Source organism: Phyllobates terribilis, unplaced genomic scaffold (genome assembly GCF_046119375.1).
Source record: "Phyllobates terribilis strain yellow unplaced genomic scaffold, ASM4611937v1 Scaffold_223__1_contigs__length_3252167, whole genome shotgun sequence".
NCBI lineage: Eukaryota > Metazoa > Chordata > Amphibia > Anura > Dendrobatidae > Phyllobates > Phyllobates terribilis.
In genome coordinates this window covers 2,553,942-2,572,209 of record NW_027362983.1, presented here as the reverse complement: position 1 = coordinate 2,572,209, position 18,268 = coordinate 2,553,942, and the positions used below count along the sequence as shown (strand labels likewise).

The 18,268-nt window shown below is 44.0% G+C and overlaps 9 non-coding genes across 9 annotated transcripts; all 9 read left to right on the top strand.

Annotated features, from left to right (window-relative positions):
- The first annotated feature begins 1,946 nt into the window (after positions 1-1,946).
- Positions 1,947-2,136, top strand: LOC141214940 (U2 spliceosomal RNA). Its single transcript, XR_012284125.1, has one exon. It is a non-coding gene; the product is annotated as a U2 spliceosomal RNA (small nuclear RNA).
- A 1,115-nt stretch (positions 2,137-3,251) lies between these two features.
- LOC141214510 (U2 spliceosomal RNA) lies at positions 3,252-3,442 on the top strand. Its single transcript, XR_012283715.1, has one exon. It is a non-coding gene; the product is annotated as a U2 spliceosomal RNA (small nuclear RNA).
- Positions 3,443-4,557: 1,115 nt separating this feature from the next.
- Positions 4,558-4,748, top strand: LOC141214509 (U2 spliceosomal RNA). The gene has a single exon (XR_012283714.1). It is a non-coding gene; the product is annotated as a U2 spliceosomal RNA (small nuclear RNA).
- Positions 4,749-5,863: 1,115 nt separating this feature from the next.
- On the top strand, positions 5,864-6,054 carry LOC141214507 (U2 spliceosomal RNA). The gene has a single exon (XR_012283713.1). It is a non-coding gene; the product is annotated as a U2 spliceosomal RNA (small nuclear RNA).
- A 1,112-nt stretch (positions 6,055-7,166) lies between these two features.
- Positions 7,167-7,357, top strand: LOC141214863 (U2 spliceosomal RNA). The gene has a single exon (XR_012284055.1). It is a non-coding gene; the product is annotated as a U2 spliceosomal RNA (small nuclear RNA).
- A 1,114-nt stretch (positions 7,358-8,471) lies between these two features.
- On the top strand, positions 8,472-8,662 carry LOC141214506 (U2 spliceosomal RNA). Its single transcript, XR_012283712.1, has one exon. It is a non-coding gene; the product is annotated as a U2 spliceosomal RNA (small nuclear RNA).
- Positions 8,663-9,777: 1,115 nt separating this feature from the next.
- Positions 9,778-9,968, top strand: LOC141214894 (U2 spliceosomal RNA). The gene has a single exon (XR_012284084.1). It is a non-coding gene; the product is annotated as a U2 spliceosomal RNA (small nuclear RNA).
- A 1,115-nt stretch (positions 9,969-11,083) lies between these two features.
- LOC141214505 (U2 spliceosomal RNA) lies at positions 11,084-11,274 on the top strand. The gene has a single exon (XR_012283711.1). It is a non-coding gene; the product is annotated as a U2 spliceosomal RNA (small nuclear RNA).
- Positions 11,275-17,449: 6,175 nt separating this feature from the next.
- On the top strand, positions 17,450-17,639 carry LOC141214955 (U2 spliceosomal RNA). Its single transcript, XR_012284134.1, has one exon. It is a non-coding gene; the product is annotated as a U2 spliceosomal RNA (small nuclear RNA).
- The last annotated feature ends 629 nt before the right edge of the window (positions 17,640-18,268 follow it).

Sequence of the window (18,268 nt, the reverse complement as noted above, 5' to 3'; positions counted from 1 at the left end):
CCATTTTCGTGGAGGAGAGGAGTGGTGTCTTTGATATATAAAAAAGGTGATCGCAGTGCTCTAGCGAATTGGAGACCCATAACTCTCCTAAACGTTGATTACAAGGTACTTGCTAAGGTGGTTGCAAACCGGCTCAGGAGTGTCATTGCCAAACTGATCCGGCCTGAGCAGGTTTGTAGTGTACCAGGCAGAAGTATTTCAGAGGTTTTAAACGTATTAAGGGATGTAATTTGGTATTCCAGAGACCGGGGTCAAAATGTAGCTCTTTTAGCCCTAGATTTTGAAAAAGCTTTCGATAGAGTCTCTCATAGATTTCTTTTTAGAGTTTTAAAAAGAATGGGTATCCCTAATATGCTTTTAAATTGTATTAAGATTTTATATAAAAATTGTTTTAGTCAAATTTCTCTTAATGGCTTTTTAACAGATGGAGTTCCCCTTGAGTCCGGAGTGAAGCAGGGATGCCCCTTGTCGCCCATCCTGTTCATCTGCGCCATGGAGCCCCTGCTGAGCGCAATAAGGAAAGACAAAGTGATTAGAGGGGTTCCTGTTCCTGGCGGAGGTGGCAGTGATGTGAGAGTCTTTGGCTACATGGATGACGTGACGGTTGTGTGCGTGGACCCTGCTTCCCTCTGGAGGGCGGTGTTGCGCATTGAATTTTTTTCCCAGGCATCCGGGTTTAAACTTAATTTAAATAAATCTGAATGTCTGACTTTGGGATCCTGGGACACCGCCCAACTCCCGCAGCTCACTATAAAACGAGACAATGTAAAAATTCTTGGAGTTGTTTTTAACGAGGAGAATGTGGGAACTCAAAGCTGGGAGAATGTCATAGAAAAAATGTCAAAGAAAATATCATTTTGGGGTTTGAGGTCCCTAACAATGGAGGGGAAAATTTTAATTATAAAATCAGTGTTGTTACCCCTCATACTGTATATAGCTATGGTGTACCCCCCCTCTGATGTTTTAATTAAAAAAATGACTAGGATGATCTTTATGTTTTTATGGAACTCCAAAATGGAAAAATTAAGGAGAGAAATAATGAGGAAGAATAAAATGAACGGCGGAAGGGATGTCCCCGATTTACATATTTATTTGTATTTAAATTATTTCTGCTTTTGTTTCAAACATTTTAATGGTAATAGTGCGCTAAGTTATTTTTTAAAATATACTTGTGGGATGATTTTTAAAAGATGGTTTAAGTTGTCGTTGAATTCCCCTGTTTTACTATGCCCCCCCAAACACCAAGCAATCTTAGAAAAGACTGTTCGATTTTATAGCCTTGGTGATTTTAATATGGACATTTTTAAAGACCGCAAGAAGCTTTTATCTTTTCTGAGGAGGAATGAAGATGTGACCCCCATAGTAAATTTCTCAGAAGAGAGATCGAAGCAAGTTTGGAAGAATGTCTTCGGGAAATTCTTAGCAAATGGACATAAGGACATCGCATGGATGGTGGTCCACCAGTGCCTCCCCACCAGAGAGTTTCAACACAGGAGAGGCCTGGTGGCCAGAGCCAAATGCCCCAGAGACTCATGTGTTTATGACGAAACCACCTTGCACCTTATGTGGAATTGCCCATTTGCACAGGAACTTTGGCACAAAGTTGGGATTCTTTTAAAATGGACTTGCGGTTTAAGAGATTTTAACCATGAATATGTTTTATATGGCCTTTTTAAATGTCCGACCCCTCAACAGTATTGTATATGTTGGTGTATGATTAACTGTTTTAAAGACGCCCTTTGGAAGGCACGCAATATTTTACTTTTTAAACGTGACGCTATTTCTGTGAAGGATTGTCTTAAAATTGCTTTTAGCCAGATGTATATTTATTACTTGAGGGATGTCAAATGTATTGGGAGAAGGGATGCCAATCGTATATGGGGTTTTTATGGGTGGAATTCTGTGTTTTAATAATGTATTTGTGTTGCTGTTTTTGATTGTAAACCATCTTTTACGCACTTAATAAAATATGTTGAAACCTGATCTGTTCTTATCAGTTTAATATCTGATACGTCCCCTATCTGGGGACCATATATTAAATGGATTTTTAGAACAGGGAGATGGAAAAAGAGCTTGCTCTGTCCACTCCACGCATTGACCTGGTATTGCAGTATCTCCAGGACCGGTGCACCCCTTCTTTAATGCAGTTTCTAAAATCAGAAAGAATTGAATTCAATGTTTTTTGTTCATTTTGCTTGTTTGTCGGATTTTGGGATGGACTCTTTGGCTTTGCTTTTCTTCTCCTCATTGGATTTTTCATGTTCAAAGTTGCAGAAGCCAGATTACAAGCTCATTTTGGTTCAACTTCAGCAACTGTGCATTGCATTGCCATGTAATGTGATGCAATGCTATCTTTCTAGCTCTCCCTTTTTACTTCCTTTTGGATAAACAGACATATTAGGCAAGCATTTTGGAGCTTTCACCTAAATAACTACAGGTGGTGAGATAAGCTGCACAATATAATTGACCTTTCAGTATATTGTTGCACACATACCATCTATTTAGCAAATGCCCTTGTTATCAACAGCAGCCTTTTAAACTCACCTGAGCTAACAGGTATGTGCGCTGGTTACTCTGCTGCGCTTAAAATATCTTTTTTGGTTTGCTACAATGCCTTTTCTGAAACGTTGTCTCCTTCTGCTGGAACACTGACTTCTTTCATTTAATGCCTGCAGACTATAAAAGAGAACCCAACCCAAAAAGTTTGGTTGATTAGTCTGTGGCATTCTGTTAAACTGTTGCTTATGGCGGTCTCTGTGAGCTTCTCAGCGACATTCAGCCAGCCAGGTATCCTGCCTGCAGTAGATGGAATGTGGCAATGGAACGCTGGCTGCGCGTGTCATAATAGGCTCTGAGCCTTTATATACCTGTGCACAGCAGCAGCCACCTTCAGTCTGCTGCTGGACAGCCAGCAGCAGCAGCAGCAGGAGAGGTATGTAATCAGGAGCCCTCCTGCTAAGGGTAGACAGCTGCTCGTTCCACCCCACCCCCCGCCTTAATTGGTTCTCCTCCCTTCCAACGGTGTTGAGGCGGGTGGGAACAGCAGGGGGTGAAGGTGCTGTGTTTAAAGAGGTGGAGTTATGCAGATCTAAAACACGTGGATTGCAGCAGCAGCAAGCCGAAAAGTGCAGGCATGTAAGGGATCTAGAGGTTGACAACATGTCTTCTTAACGGGAGTCCAGGAGCTCATCTCCACAAATGGACTTTTCAGGATCCTTGGGTGGCTCCGTAGTTTGAAACCAATTCTGGTTATCGCTTCTCGGCCTTTTGGCTAAGATCAAGTGTAGTATCTGTTCTTATCAGTTTAATATCTGATACGTCCCCTATCTGGGGACCATATATTAAATGGATTTTTAGAACAGGGAGATGGAAAAAGAGCTTGCTCTGTCCACTCCACGCATTGACCTGGTATTGCAGTATCTCCAGGACCGGTGCACCCCTTCTTTAATGCAGTTTCTAAAATCAGAAAGAATTGAATTCAATGTTTTTTGTTCATTTTGCTTGTTTGTCGGATTTTGGGATGGACTCTTTGGCTTTGCTTTTCTTCTCCTCATTGGATTTTTCATGTTCAAAGTTGCAGAAGCCAGATTACAAGCTCATTTTGGTTCAACTTCAGCAACTGTGCATTGCATTGCCATGTAATGTGATGCAATGCTATCTTTCTAGCTCTCCCTTTTTACTTCCTTTTGGATAAACAGACATATTAGGCAAGCATTTTGGAGCTTTCACCTAAATAACTACAGGTGGTGAGATAAGCTGCACAATATAATTGACCTTTCAGTATATTGTTGCACACACACCATCTATTTAGCAAATGCCCTTGTTATCAACAGCAGCCTTTTAAACTCACCTGAGCTAACAGGTATGTGCGCTGGTTACTCTGCTGCGCTTAAAATTTCTTTTTTGGTTTGCTACAATGCCTTTTCTGAAACGTTGTCTCCTTCTGCTGGAACACTGACTTCTTTCATTTAATGCCTGCAGACTATAAAAGAGAACCCAACCCAAAAAGTTTGGTTGATTAGTCTGTGGCATTCTGTTAAACTGTTGCTTATGGCGGTCTCTGTGAGCTTCTCAGCGACATTCAGCCAGCCAGGTATCCTGCCTGCAGTAGATGGAATGTGGCAATGGAACGCTGGCTGCGCGTGTCATAATAGGCTCTGAGCCTTTATATACCTGTGCACAGCAGCAGCCACCTTCAGTCTGCTGCTGGACAGCCAGCAGCAGCAGCAGCAGGAGAGGTATGTAATCAGGAGCCCTCCTGCTAAGGGTAGACAGCTGCTCGTTCCACCCCACCCCCCGCCTTAATTGGTTCTCCTCCCTTCCAACGGTGTTGAGGCGGGTGGGAACAGCAGGGGGTGAAGGTGCTGTGTTTAAAGAGGTGGAGTTATGCAGATCTAAAACGCGTGGATTGCAGCAGCAGCAAGCCGAAAAGTGCAGGCATGTAAGGGATCTAGAGGTTGACAACATGTCTTCTTAACGGGAGTCCAGGAGCTCATCTCCACAAATGGACTTTTCAGGATCCTTGGGTGGCTCCGTAGTTTGAAACCAATTCTGGTTATCGCTTCTCGGCCTTTTGGCTAAGATCAAGTGTAGTATCTGTTCTTATCAGTTTAATATCTGATACGTCCCCTATCTGGGGACCATATATTAAATGGATTTTTAGAACAGGGAGATGGAAAAAGAGCTTGCTCTGTCCACTCCACGCATTGACCTGGTATTGCAGTATCTCCAGGACCGGTGCACCCCTTCTTTAATGCAGTTTCTAAAATCAGAAAGAATTGAATTCAATGTTTTTTGTTCATTTTGCTTGTTTGTCGGATTTTGGGATGGACTCTTTGGCTTTGCTTTTCTTCTCCTCATTGGATTTTTCATGTTCAAAGTTGCAGAAGCCAGATTACAAGCTCATTTTGGTTCAACTTCAGCAACTGTGCATTGCATTGCCATGTAATGTGATGCAATGCTATCTCTTTAGCTCTCCCTTTTTACTTCCTTTTGGATAAACAGACATATTAGGCAAGCATTTTGGAGCTTTCACCTAAATAACTACAGGTGGTGAGATAAGCTGCACAATATAATTGACCTTTCAGTATATTGTTGCACACACACCATCTATTTAGCAAATGCCCTTGTTATCAACAGCAGCCTTTTAAACTCACCTGAGCTAACAGGTATGTGCGCTGGTTACTCTGCTGCGCTTAAAATTTCTTTTTTGGTTTGCTACAATGCCTTTTCTGAAACGTTGTCTCCTTCTGCTGGAACACTGACTTCTTTCATTTAATGCCTGCAGACTATAAAAGAGAACCCAACCCAAAAAGTTTGGTTGATTAGTCTATGGCATTCTGTTAAACTGTTGCTTATGGCGGTCTCTGTGAGCTTCTCAGCGACATTCAGCCAGCCAGGTATCCTGCCTGCAGTAGATGGAATGTGGCAATGGAACGCTGGCTGCGCGTGTCATAATAGGCTCTGAGCCTTTATATACCTGTGCACAGCAGCAGCCACCTTCAGTCTGCTGCTGGACAGCCAGCAGCAGCAGCAGCAGGAGAGGTATGTAATCAGGAGCCCTCCTGCTAAGGGTAGACAGCTGCTCGTTCCACCCCACCCCCCGCCTTAATTGGTTCTCCTCCCTTCCAACGGTGTTGAGGCGGGTGGGAACAGCAGGGGGTGAAGGTGCTGTGTTTAAAGAGGTGGAGTTATGCAGATCTAAAACGCGTGGATTGCAGCAGCAGCAAGCCGAAAAGTGCAGGCATGTAAGGGATCTAGAGGTTGACAACATGTCTTCTTAACGGGAGTCCAGGAGCTCATCTCCACAAATGGACTTTTCAGGATCCTTGGGTGGCTCCGTAGTTTGAAACCAATTCTGGTTATCGCTTCTCGGCCTTTTGGCTAAGATCAAGTGTAGTATCTGTTCTTATCAGTTTAATATCTGATACGTCCCCTATCTGGGGACCATATATTAAATGGATTTTTAGAACAGGGAGATGGAAAAAGAGCTTGCTCTGTCCACTCCACGCATTGACCTGGTATTGCAGTATCTCCAGGACCGGTGCACCCCTTCTTTAATGCAGTTTCTAAAATCAGAAAGAATTGAATTCAATGTTTTTTGTTCATTTTGCTTGTTTGTCGGATTTTGGGATGGACTCTTTGGCTTTGCTTTTCTTCTCCTCATTGGATTTTTCATGTTCAAAGTTGCAGAAGCCAGATTACAAGCTCATTTTGGTTCAACTTCAGCAACTGTGCATTGCATTGCCATGTAATGTGATGCAATGCTATCTTTCTAGCTCTCCCTTTTTACTTCCTTTTAGATAAACAGACATATTAGGCAAGCATTTTGGAGCTTTCACCTAAATAACTACAGGTGGTGAGATAAGCTGCACAATATAATTGACCTTTCAGTATATTGTTGCACACACACCATCTATTTAGCAAATGCCCTTGTTATCAACAGCAGCCTTTTAAACTCACCTGAGCTAACAGGTATGTGCGCTGGTTACTCTGCTGCGCTTAAAATTTCTTTTTTGGTTTGCTACAATGCCTTTTCTGAAACGTTGTCTCCTTCTGCTGGAACACTGACTTCTTTCATTTAATGCCTGCAGACTATAAAAGAGAACCCAACCCAAAAAGTTTGGTTGATTAGTCTGTGGCATTCTGTTAAACTGTTGCTTATGGCGGTCTCTGTGAGCTTCTCAGCGACATTCAGCCAGCCAGGTATCCTGCCTGCAGTAGATGGAATGTGGCAATGGAACGCTGGCTGCGCGTGTCATAATAGGCTCTGAGCCTTTATATACCTGTGCACAGCAGCAGCCACCTTCAGTCTGCTGCTGGACAGCCAGCAGCAGCAGCAGGAGAGGTATGTAATCAGGAGCCCTCCTGCTAAGGGTAGACAGCTGCTCGTTCCACCCCACCCCCCGCCTTAATTGGTTCTCCTCCCTTCCAACGGTGTTGAGGCGGGTGGGAACAGCAGGGGGTGAAGGTGCTGTGTTTAAAGAGGTGGAGTTATGCAGATCTAAAACGCGTGGATTGCAGCAGCAGCAAGCCGAAAAGTGCAGGCATGTAAGGGATCTAGAGGTTGACAACATGTCTTCTTAACGGGAGTCCAGGAGCTCATCTCCACAAATGGACTTTTCAGGATCCTTGGGTGGCTCCGTAGTTTGAAACCAATTCTGGTTATCGCTTCTCGGCCTTTTGGCTAAGATCAAGTGTAGTATCTGTTCTTATCAGTTTAATATCTGATACGTCCCCTATCTGGGGACCATATATTAAATGGATTTTTAGAACAGGGAGATGGAAAAAGAGCTTGCTCTGTCCACTCCACGCATTGACCTGGTATTGTAGTATCTCCAGGACCGGTGCACCCCTTCTTTAATGCAGTTTCTAAAATCAGAAAGAATTGAATTCAATGTTTTTTGTTCATTTTGCTTGTTTGTCGGATTTTGGGATGGACTCTTTGGCTTTGCTTTTCTTCTCCTCATTGGATTTTTCATGTTCAAAGTTGCAGAAGCCAGATTACAAGCTCATTTTGGTTCAACTTCAGCAACTGTGCATTGCATTGCCATGTAATGTGATGCAATGCTATCTTTCTAGCTCTACCTTTTTACTTCCTTTTGGATAAACAGACATATTAGGCAAGCATTTTGGAGCTTTCACCTAAATAACTACAGGTGGTGAGATAAGCTGCACAATATAATTGACCTTTCAGTATATTGTTGCACACACACCATCTATTTAGCAAATGCCCTTGTTATCAACAGCAGCCTTTTAAACTCACCTGAGCTAACAGGTATGTGCACTGGTTACTCTGCTGCGCTTACAATTTCTTTTTTGGTTTGCTACAATGCCTTTTCTGAAACGTTGTCTCCTTCTGCTGGAACACTGACTTCTTTCATTTAATGCCTGCAGACTATAAAAGAGAACCCAACCCAAAAAGTTTGGTTGATTAGTCTGTGGCATTCTGTTAAACTGTTGCTTATGCGGTCTCTGTGAGCTTCTCAGCGACATTCAGCCAGCCAGGTATCCTGCCTGCAGTAGATGGAATGTGGCAATGGAACGCTGGCTGCGCATGTCATAATAGGCTCTGAGCCTTTATATACCTGTGCACAGCAGCAGCCACCTTCAGTCTGCTGCTGGACAGCCAGCAGCAGCAGCAGCAGGAGAGGTATGTAATCAGGAGCCCTCCTGCTAAGGGTAGACAGCTGCTCGTTCCACCCCACCCCCCGCCTTAATTGGTTCTCCTCCCTTCCAACGGTGTTGAGGCGGGTGGGAACAGCAGGGGGTGAAGGTGCTGTGTTTAAAGAGGTGGAGTTATGCAGATCTAAAACGCGTGGATTGCAGCAGCAGCAAGCCGAAAAGTGCAGGCATGTAAGGGATCTAGAGGTTGACAACATGTCTTCTTAACGGGAGTCCAGGAGCTCATCTCCACAAATGGACTTTTCAGGATCCTTGGGTGGCTCCGTAGTTTGAAACCAATTCTGGTTATCGCTTCTCGGCCTTTTGGCTAAGATCAAGTGTAGTATCTGTTCTTATCAGTTTAATATCTGATACGTCCCCTATCTGGGGACCATATATTAAATGGATTTTTAGAACAGGGAGATGGAAAAAGAGCTTGCTCTGTCCACTCCACGCATTGACCTGGTATTGCAGTATCTCCAGGACCGGTGCACCCCTTCTTTAATGCAGTTTCTAAAATCAGAAAGAATTGAATTCAATGTTTTTTGTTCATTTTGCTTGTTTGTCGGATTTTGGGATGGACTCTTTGGCTTTGCTTTTCTTCTCCTCATTGGATTTTTCATGTTCAAAGTTGCAGAAGCCAGATTACAAGCTCATTTTGGTTCAACTTCAGCAACTGTGCATTGCATTGCCATGTAATGTGATGCAATGCTATCTTTCTAGCTCTCCCTTTTTACTTCCTTTTGGATAAACAGACATATTAGGCAAGCATTTTGGAGCTTTCACCTAAATAACTACAGGTGGTGAGATAAGCTGCACAATATAATTGACCTTTCAGTATATTGTTGCACACACACCATCTATTTAGCAAATGCCCTTGTTATCAACAGCAGCCTTTTAAACTCACCTGAGCTAACAGGTATGTGCGCTGGTTACTCTGCTGCGCTTAAAATTTCTTTTTTGGTTTGCTACAATGCCTTTTCTGAAACGTTGTCTCCTTCTGCTGGAACACTGACTTCTTTCATTTAATGCCTGCAGACTATAAAAGAGAACCCAACCCAAAAAGTTTGGTTGATTAGTCTGTGGCATTCTGTTAAACTGTTGCTTATGGCGGTCTCTGTGAGCTTCTCAGCGACATTCAGCCAGCCAGGTATCCTGCCTGCAGTAGATGGAATGTGGCAATGGAACGCTGGCTGCGCGTGTCATAATAGGCTCTGAGCCTTTATATACCTGTGCACAGCAGCAGCCACCTTCAGTCTGCTGCTGGACAGCCAGCAGCAGCAGCAGCAGGAGAGGTATGTAATCAGGAGCCCTCCTGCTAAGGGTAGACAGCTGCTCGTTCCACCCCACCCCCCGCCTTAATTGGTTCTCCTCCCTTCCAACGGTGTTGAGGCGGGTGGGAACAGCAGGGGGTGAAGGTGCTGTGTTTAAAGAGGTGGAGTTATGCAGATCTAAAACGCGTGGATTGCAGCAGCAGCAAGCCGAAAAGTGCAGGCATGTAAGGGATCTAGAGGTTGACAACATGTCTTCTTAACGGGAGTCCAGGAGCTCATCTCCACAAATGGACTTTTCAGGATCCTTGGGTGGCTCCGTAGTTTGAAACCAATTCTGGTTATCGCTTCTCGGCCTTTTGGCTAAGATCAAGTGTAGTATCTGTTCTTATCAGTTTAATATCTGATACGTCCCCTATCTGGGGACCATATATTAAATGGATTTTTAGAACAGGGAGATGGAAAAAGAGCTTGCTCTGTCCACTCAACGCATTGACCTGGTATTGCAGTATCTCCAGGACCGGTGCACCCCTTCTTTAATGCAGTTTCTAAAATCAGAAAGAATTGAATTCAATGTTTTTTGTTCATTTTGCTTGTTTGTCGGATTTTGGGATGGACTCTTTGGCTTTGCTTTTCTTCTCCTCATTGGATTTTTCATGTTCAAAGTTGCAGAAGCCAGATTACAAGCTCATTTTGGTTCAACTTCAGCAACTGTGCATTGCATTGCCATGTAATGTGATGCAATGCTATCTTTCTAGCTCTCCCTTTTTACTTCCTTTTGGATAAACAGACATATTAGGCAAGCATTTTGGAGCTTTCACCTAAATAACTACAGGTGGTGAGATAAGCTGCACAATATAATTGACCTTTCAGTATATTGTTGCACACACACCATCTATTTAGCAAATGCCCTTGTTATCAACAGCAGCCTTTTAAACTCACCTGAGCTAACAGGTATGTGCGCTGGTTACTCTGCTGCGCTTAAAATTTCTTTTTTGGTTTGCTACAATGCCTTTTCTGAAACGTTGTCTCCTTCTGCTGGAACACTGACTTCTTTCATTTAATGCCTGCAGACTATAAAAGAGAACCCAACCCAAAAAGTTTGGTTGATTAGTCTGTGGCATTCTGTTAAACTGTTGCTTATGGCGGTCTCTGTGAGCTTCTCAGCGACATTCAGCCAGCCAGGTATCCTGCCTGCAGTAGATGGAATGTGGCAATGGAACGCTGGCTGCGCGTGTCATAATAGGCTCTGAGCCTTTATATACCTGTGCACAGCAGCAGCCACCTTCAGTCTGCTGCTGGACAGCCAGCAGCAGCAGCAGCAGGAGAGGTATGTAATCAGGAGCCCTCCTGCTAAGGGTAGACAGCTGCTCGTTCCACCCCACCCCCCGCCTTAATTGGTTCTCCTCCCTTCCAACGGTGTTGAGGTGGGTGGGAACAGCAGGGGGTGAAGGTGCTGTGTTTAAAGAGGTGGAGTTATGCAGATCTAAAACGCGTGGATTGCAGCAGCAGCAAGCCGAAAAGTGCAGGCATGTAAGGGATCTAGAGGTTGACAACATGTCTTCTTAACGGGAGTCCAGGAGCTCATCTCCACAAATGGACTTTTCAGGATCCTTGGGTGGCTCCGTAGTTTGAAACCAATTCTGGTTATCGCTTCTCGGCCTTTTGGCTAAGATCAAGTGTAGTATCTGTTCTTATCAGTTTAATATCTGATACGTCCCCTATCTGGGGACCATATATTAAATGGATTTTTAGAACAGGGAGATGGAAAAAGAGCTTGCTCTGTCCACTCCACGCATTGACCTGGTATTGCAGTATCTCCAGGACCGGTGCACCCCTTCTTTAATGCAGTTTCTAAAATCAGAAAGAATTGAATTCAATGTTTTTTGTTCATTTTGCTTGTTTGTCGGATTTTGGGATGGACTCTTTGGCTTTGCTTTTCTTCTCCTCATTGGATTTTTCATGTTCAAAGTTGCAGAAGCCAGATTACAAGCTCATTTTGGTTCAACTTCAGCAACTGTGCATTGCATTGCCATGTAATGTGATGCAATGCTATCTTTCTAGCTCTCCCTTTTTACTTCCTTTTGGATAAACAGACATATTAGGCAAGCATTTTGGAGCTTTCACCTAAATAACTACAGGTGGTGAGATAAGCTGCACAATATAATTGACCTTTCAGTATATTGTTGCACACACACCATCTATTTAGCAAATGCCCTTGTTATCAACAGCAGCCTTTTAAACTCACCTGAGCTAACAGGTATGTGCGCTGGTTACTCTGCTGCGCTTAAAATTTCTTTTTTGGTTTGCTACAATGCCTTTTCTGAAACGTTGTCTCCTTCTGCTGGAACACTGACTTCTTTCATTTAATGCCTGCAGACTATAAAAGAGAACCCAACCCAAAAAGTTTGGTTGATTAGTCTGTGGCATTCTGTTAAACTGTTGCTTATGGCGGTCTCTGTGAGCTTCTCAGCGACATTCAGCCAGCCAGGTATCCTGCCTGCAGTAGATGGAATGTGGCAATGGAACGCTGGCTGCGCGTGTCATAATAGGCTCTGAGCCTTTATATACCTGTGCACAGCAGCAGCCACCTTCAGTCTGCTGCTGGACAGCCAGCAGCAGCAGCAGCAGCAGGAGAGGTATGTAATCAGGAGCCCTCCTGCTAAGGGTAGACAGCTGCTCGTTCCACCCCACCCCCCGCCTTAATTGGTTCTCCTCCCTTCCAACGGTGTTGAGGCGGGTGGGAACAGCAGGGGGTGAAGGTGCTGTGTTTAAAGAGGTGGAGTTATGCAGATCTAAAACGCGTGGATTGCAGCAGCAGCAAGCCGAAAAGTGCAGGCATGTAAGGGATCTAGAGGTTGACAACATGTCTTCTTAACGGGAGTCCAGGAGCTCATCTCCACAAATGGACTTTTCAGGATCCTTGGGTGGCTCCGTAGTTTGAAACCAATTCTGGTTATCGCTTCTCGGCCTTTTGGCACGATCTATCAGGTTTACCTGTGTGGTCTTGCCTGTGAGGTGCTCTTGGTACCCTTTCTCTCGGCCTGGGGGGATCGTTCCTCTTCGGAGGGACTTAACCCCCCTGCTGCTATTGGGAGGAAGGATTAGTCCGGGAGCAACGGGAAGGGATCCCATGAAGGCTTGCGCCTTTCAGAGAGAAGAGTCGGTACGTTCCTGAGTGAAGGATGCCGGCAACGCTCACATATTCATCGGGTGATGCCCGGATGCGGAACACCGTGAGGATTGAAGTTGGAGCAGGATCGAGGACGGAGAAGAACTTGGACTACATCTGCCATAGGATTCTGCTTGGAGTTCTGGAGTTTCGGCGGGAAGACATATTCTGCTTCCAGGACAATGAGTACAAGGGGACTTACACCATCACCTTCAAGAGCCAGGGATGCTGTCACCAACTCGTACAAAAGGTAAATGAGAAAAACTACTTAGATGAATTGGATGGACTAACCTTTTGTCTCTTGTATGCCTATGACGAGATCCCTATCGTGGTGCATTTCCCGAACCCCTTTGTGGAGGCTGCAGACATCTCGACCTACCTTATCCGTTATTGTGATGATCTGAGATACCTGGGCACTGTGAAGAACGCGGTAGGCTTCTGGTGCGGCAAGAGGAGGTACATGGCCCGTCTAAAGAGGGACCCAAGCGGAGTGGGAGGAATGCTACACCCTCCCTCAACATTTGTGATCGGTAAGAGCAGAGGCTACTTATTTTACCCTGGAATGCCGGTATGTTGCAGGAACTGTGGACAAATGGGTCATACCCAAACGTCCTGCACGGGCAGGAAAGTAGACCGCTGCAATAATTGCAGCTGTTACGGACATTTAATGAAGGACTGTCCCGCTGGGAGGAAATGCAATCTTTGTGGTGAGGCGGGGCACATGTTCCGAGGATGCCCCAACAGGACCAGGACCAGGACTTACGCAGAAGCTGCATCTTCTGCAGCTGAGCCGATGCGCCCGCCGGTCTTCACTGGCGGGCCGGCGTCGGAGGGCGGTTCGAAGGGCGAGAAGGCTGGGATGGAGCAGGGAGCCGGAGGCCCCACTGGGGCGGCCTCTGCATCGAAGTCCCTTAACGATGGGCGGACCTCGCATGGACCGGAGCGGAGGGGTCCTCCTTCTGGGAGGGTATCCTCCGTGTCGATGGTTCCCGATACCGATCCTGTTGGGCTGGAGGGTGGTGCCCCTGTGCGGTTGGCTACAGGGGACCACGCAGCGATGGCCTCAGGATCTTCCAGGGCGATTAGCCAGCCAGATGAGGGGGCTTTGCTTCTAGGTGACGAACATCAGGGAATCTGTGTTGGTGATCTTATCCTGATGGACCAGTCTCTCCCCCTGGAGGAGGTGGAGGAAGAGGAGGACTGCACCAGTGACCTAGTGGAGTCTGCCCCGAAAAAGAGACGGAATGTCGAAGCCCCAGCGTCTCCTGGAATGTGGCTGGGAACCGTGACCTACGAGGGGGCAACCGCCGGCTCACAGAATATCGAGTCATTTGGGTCCTCTAGCCCGGATGTCCTGGAGCAATTTGGCATACAGGGCTTTGAGTCAGGTGTCCTCATGGAAGATCCACCACCCTGACCTATGAATGCCCACATTAAGACTTGTCTCACTGAATGTGAGGTCATTAAAGAGCCCAGTTCGTAGGGCTGCTCTATTTAAGTACTTAGAAACCACTGACTTTGACATATGTTTATTACAGGAATGCGGGATACAACATGCACTAAATTATAATGACATCAAGACAGATTGGAGACTGGGGCCCTCCATCTGGTCTGGCTCCAATGACAACAAGTCAGCGGGGGTGGGCTTCCTCTGTCGTGGGAGAAATATTGCTATAAATACTGTCACAGAAATAGTACCAGGCAGAGTGGTTTTAGTGCATTTTAAATTTAATGGTTTTACCCTACGTGTAATGAATGTTTATGCTTCCCCTGATAAGCAAGAGAGAATTAATTTATTTGGGATATTGCCATTGTACTGTACTGGGTCATCTCCCCTGATCGTAGGGGGTGATTTTAATTGTCTTTGTGCTAGTGAACAACGAGCAGGGGGTGACCCTTTACGCAAATTGGATAAGTCATGTCATCTATTGAAAGATTTTATAACTGATTTTAAATTATGCGATGCGTGGAGGTCACTCCTGCCGACGGACCCTGGTTATACGTGGTCCGGAAGAGGGGTGTCCTCCAGGATCGATTTTATTTTCCTATCAGATGATTTTAACCCTGTAAAATGTGTTTTAACATCAAATATATTTTCTGACCATAAGGGCTTGGAGGTGCACCTAGAATACCGGGATGAACAGAGGGTCAACAGGGGCCTCTGGCGTCTAAGTACTTACCTGCTGGAGGACCCTCTGATTCGACAAGACTTTGGTAAAGCCTATCAAGCCTGGCGGCGACAAAAACCTTCTGATGCCCCTATGGTAACCTGGTGGGAAAATTTGAAAAAAAAAGTCAGAATGTTTTTTATAAAAGCAGGGAGATGTAAAGCTAGAGAGAAAAAAAGATGTTTTAGTGATCTTAACACCAAACTACAAACACTTTTTAAATTCAAAGAGCTAGGGGTGGAGGTGGGAGATGATATTGCTGGCCTAAAAACTGAAATTCAGAACTGCATAGACACAAAGGGGAAAGAGATTATTTTTAACTCTAGATTGCAGCACTTGGAGGAGGGGGAGAAGTGCTCTCGCTTCTTCTTCAAAAAAGTCATGGATAAAAGAGAAGTGATCACAAATCTAGAGGGTGAAACATCTATGCAGGGAATGTTGAATGCTACTTTTAACTTTTATAAGCATCTTTTTAGTAAAAAGTGTATAGATGGGTCCTTTTTATCTGATGCTCTTAATGATCTCGATTTTAAGTTAAATTTTACAGACCAGGAGTTTTTAGAACGCGATATTGTTTTAGAGGAATTATTTTATGTTTTTAAAAGTTTCTCTAAGGGCAAAGCACCTGGGTGTGATGGACTACCTGTAGAGTTTTATCTTACTTTTTGGGACATTTTAAAAGAGGACCTTTTTATGCTTTTTAAAGAAGTTTTTATTTGTGAACAGTTGCCATTTTCGTGGAGGAGAGGAGTGGTGTCTTTGATATATAAAAAAGGTGATCGCAGTGCTCTAGCGAATTGGAGACCCATAACTCTCCTAAACGTCGATTACAAGGTACTTGCTAAGGTGGTTGCAAACCGGCTCAGGAATGTCACTGCCAAACTAATCCAGCCTGAGCAGGTTTGTAGTGTACCAGGCAGAAGTATTTCAGAGGTTTTAAACGTATTAAGGGATGTAATTTGGTATTCCAGAGACCGGGGTCAAAATGTAGCTCTTTTAGCCCTAGATTTTGAAAAAGCTTTCGATAGAGTCTCTCATAGATTTCTTTTTAGAGTTTTAAAAAGAATGGGTATCCCTAATATGCTTTTAAATTGTATTAAGATTTTATATAAAAATTGTTTTAGTCAAATTTCTCTTAATGGCTTTTTAACAGATGGAGTTCCCCTTGAGTCCGGAGTGAAGCAGGGATGCCCCTTGTCGCCCATCCTGTTCATCTGCGCCATGGAGCCCCTGCTGAGCGCAATAAGGAAAGACAAAGTGATTAGAGGGGTTCCTGTTCCTGGCGGAGGTGGCAGTGATGTGAGAGTCTTTGGCTACATGGATGACGTGACGGTTGTGTGCGTGGACCCTGCTTCCCTCCGGAGGGCGGTGTTGCGCATTGAATTTTTTTCCCAGGCATCCGGGTTTAAACTTAATTTAAATAAATCTGAATGTCTGACTTTGGGATCCTGGGACACCGCCCAACTCCCGCAGCTCACTATAAAACGAGACAATGTAAAAATTCTTGGAGTTGTTTTTAACGAGGAGAATGTGGGAACTCAAAGCTGGGAGAATGTCATAGAAAAAATGTCAAAGAAAATATCATTTTGGGGTTTGAGGTCCCTAACAATGGAGGGGAAAATTTTAATTATAAAATCAGTGTTGTTACCCCTCATACTGTATATAGCTATGGTGTACCCCCCCTCTGATGTTTTAATTAAAAAAATGACTAGGATGATCTTTATGTTTTTATGGAACTCCAAAATGGAAAAATTAAGGCGAGAAATAATGAGGAAGAATAAAATGAACGGCGGAAGGGATGTCCCCGATTTACATATTTATTTGTATTTAAATTATTTCTGCTTTTGTTTCAAACATTTTAATGGTAATAGTGCGCTAAGTTATTTTTTAAAATATACTTGTGGGATGATTTTTAAAAGATGGTTTAAGTTGTCGTTGAATTCCCCTGTTTTACTATGCCCCCCCAAACACCAAGCAATCTTAGAAAAGACTGTTCGATTTTATAGCCTTGGTGATTTTAAAATGGACATTTTTAAAGACCGCAAGAAGCTTTTATCTTTTCTGAGGAGGAATGAAGATGTGACCCCCATAGTAAATTTCTCAGAAGAGAGATCGAAGCAAGTTTGGAAGAATGTCTTCGGGAAATTTTTAGCAAATGGACATAAGGACATCGCATGGATGGTGGTCCACCAGTGCCTCCCCACCAGAGAGTTTCAACACAGGAGAGGCCTGGTGGCCAGAGCCAAATGCCCCAGAGACTCATGTGTTAATGATGAAACCACCTTGCACCTTATGTGGAATTGCCCGTTTGCACAGGAACTTTGGCACAAAGTTGGGATTCTTTTAAAATGGACTTGCGGTTTAAGAGATTTTAACTATGAATATGTTTTATATGGCCTTTTTAAATGTCCGACCCCTCAACAGTATTGTATATGTTGGTGTATGATTAACTGTTTTAAAGACGCCCTTTGGAAGGCACGCAATATTTTACTTTTTAAACGTGATGCTATTTCTGTGAAGGATTGTCTTAAAATTGCTTTTAGTCAGATGTATATTTATTACTTGAGGGATGTCAAATGTATTGGGAGGAGGGATGCTAATCGTATATGGGGTTTTTATGGGTGGAATTCTGTGTTTTAATAATGTATTTGTGTTGCTGTTTTTGATTGTAAACCATCTTTTACGCACATAATAAAATATGTTGAAACCTGATCTGTTCTTATCAGTTTAATATCTGATACGTCCCCTATCTGGGGACCATATATTAAATGGATTTTTAGAACAGGGAGATGGAAAAAGAGCTTGCTCTGTCCACTCCACGCATTGACCTGGTATTGCAGTATCTCCAGGACCGGTGCACCCCTTCTTTAATGCAGTTTCTAAAATCAGAAAGAATTGAATTCAATGTTTTTTGTTCATTTTGCTTGTTTGTCGGATTTTGGGATGGACTCTTTGGCTTTGCTTTTCTTCTCCTCATTGGATTTTTCATGTTCAAAGTTGCAGAAGCCAGATTACAAGCTCATTTTGGTTCAACTTCAGCAACTGTGCATTGCATTGCCATGTAATGTGATGCAATGCTATCTTTCTAGCTCTCCTTTTTACTTCCTTTTGGATAAACAGACATATTAGGCAAGCATTTTGGAGCTTTCACCTAAATAACTACAGGTGGTGAGATAAGCTGCACAATATAATTGACCTTTCAGTATATTGTTGCACACACACCATCTATTTAGCAAATGCCCTTGTTATCAACAGCAGTCTTTTAAACTCACCTGAGCTAACAGGTATGTGCGCTGGTTACTCTGCTGCGCTTAAAATTTCTTTTTTGGTTTGCTACAATGCCTTTTCTGAAACGTTGTCTCCTTCTGCTGGAACACTGACTTCTTTCATTTAATGCCTGCAGACTATAAAAGAGAACCCAACCCAAAAAGTTTGGTTGATTAGTCTGTGGCATTCTGTTAAACTGTTGCTTATGGCGGTCTCTGTGAGCTTCT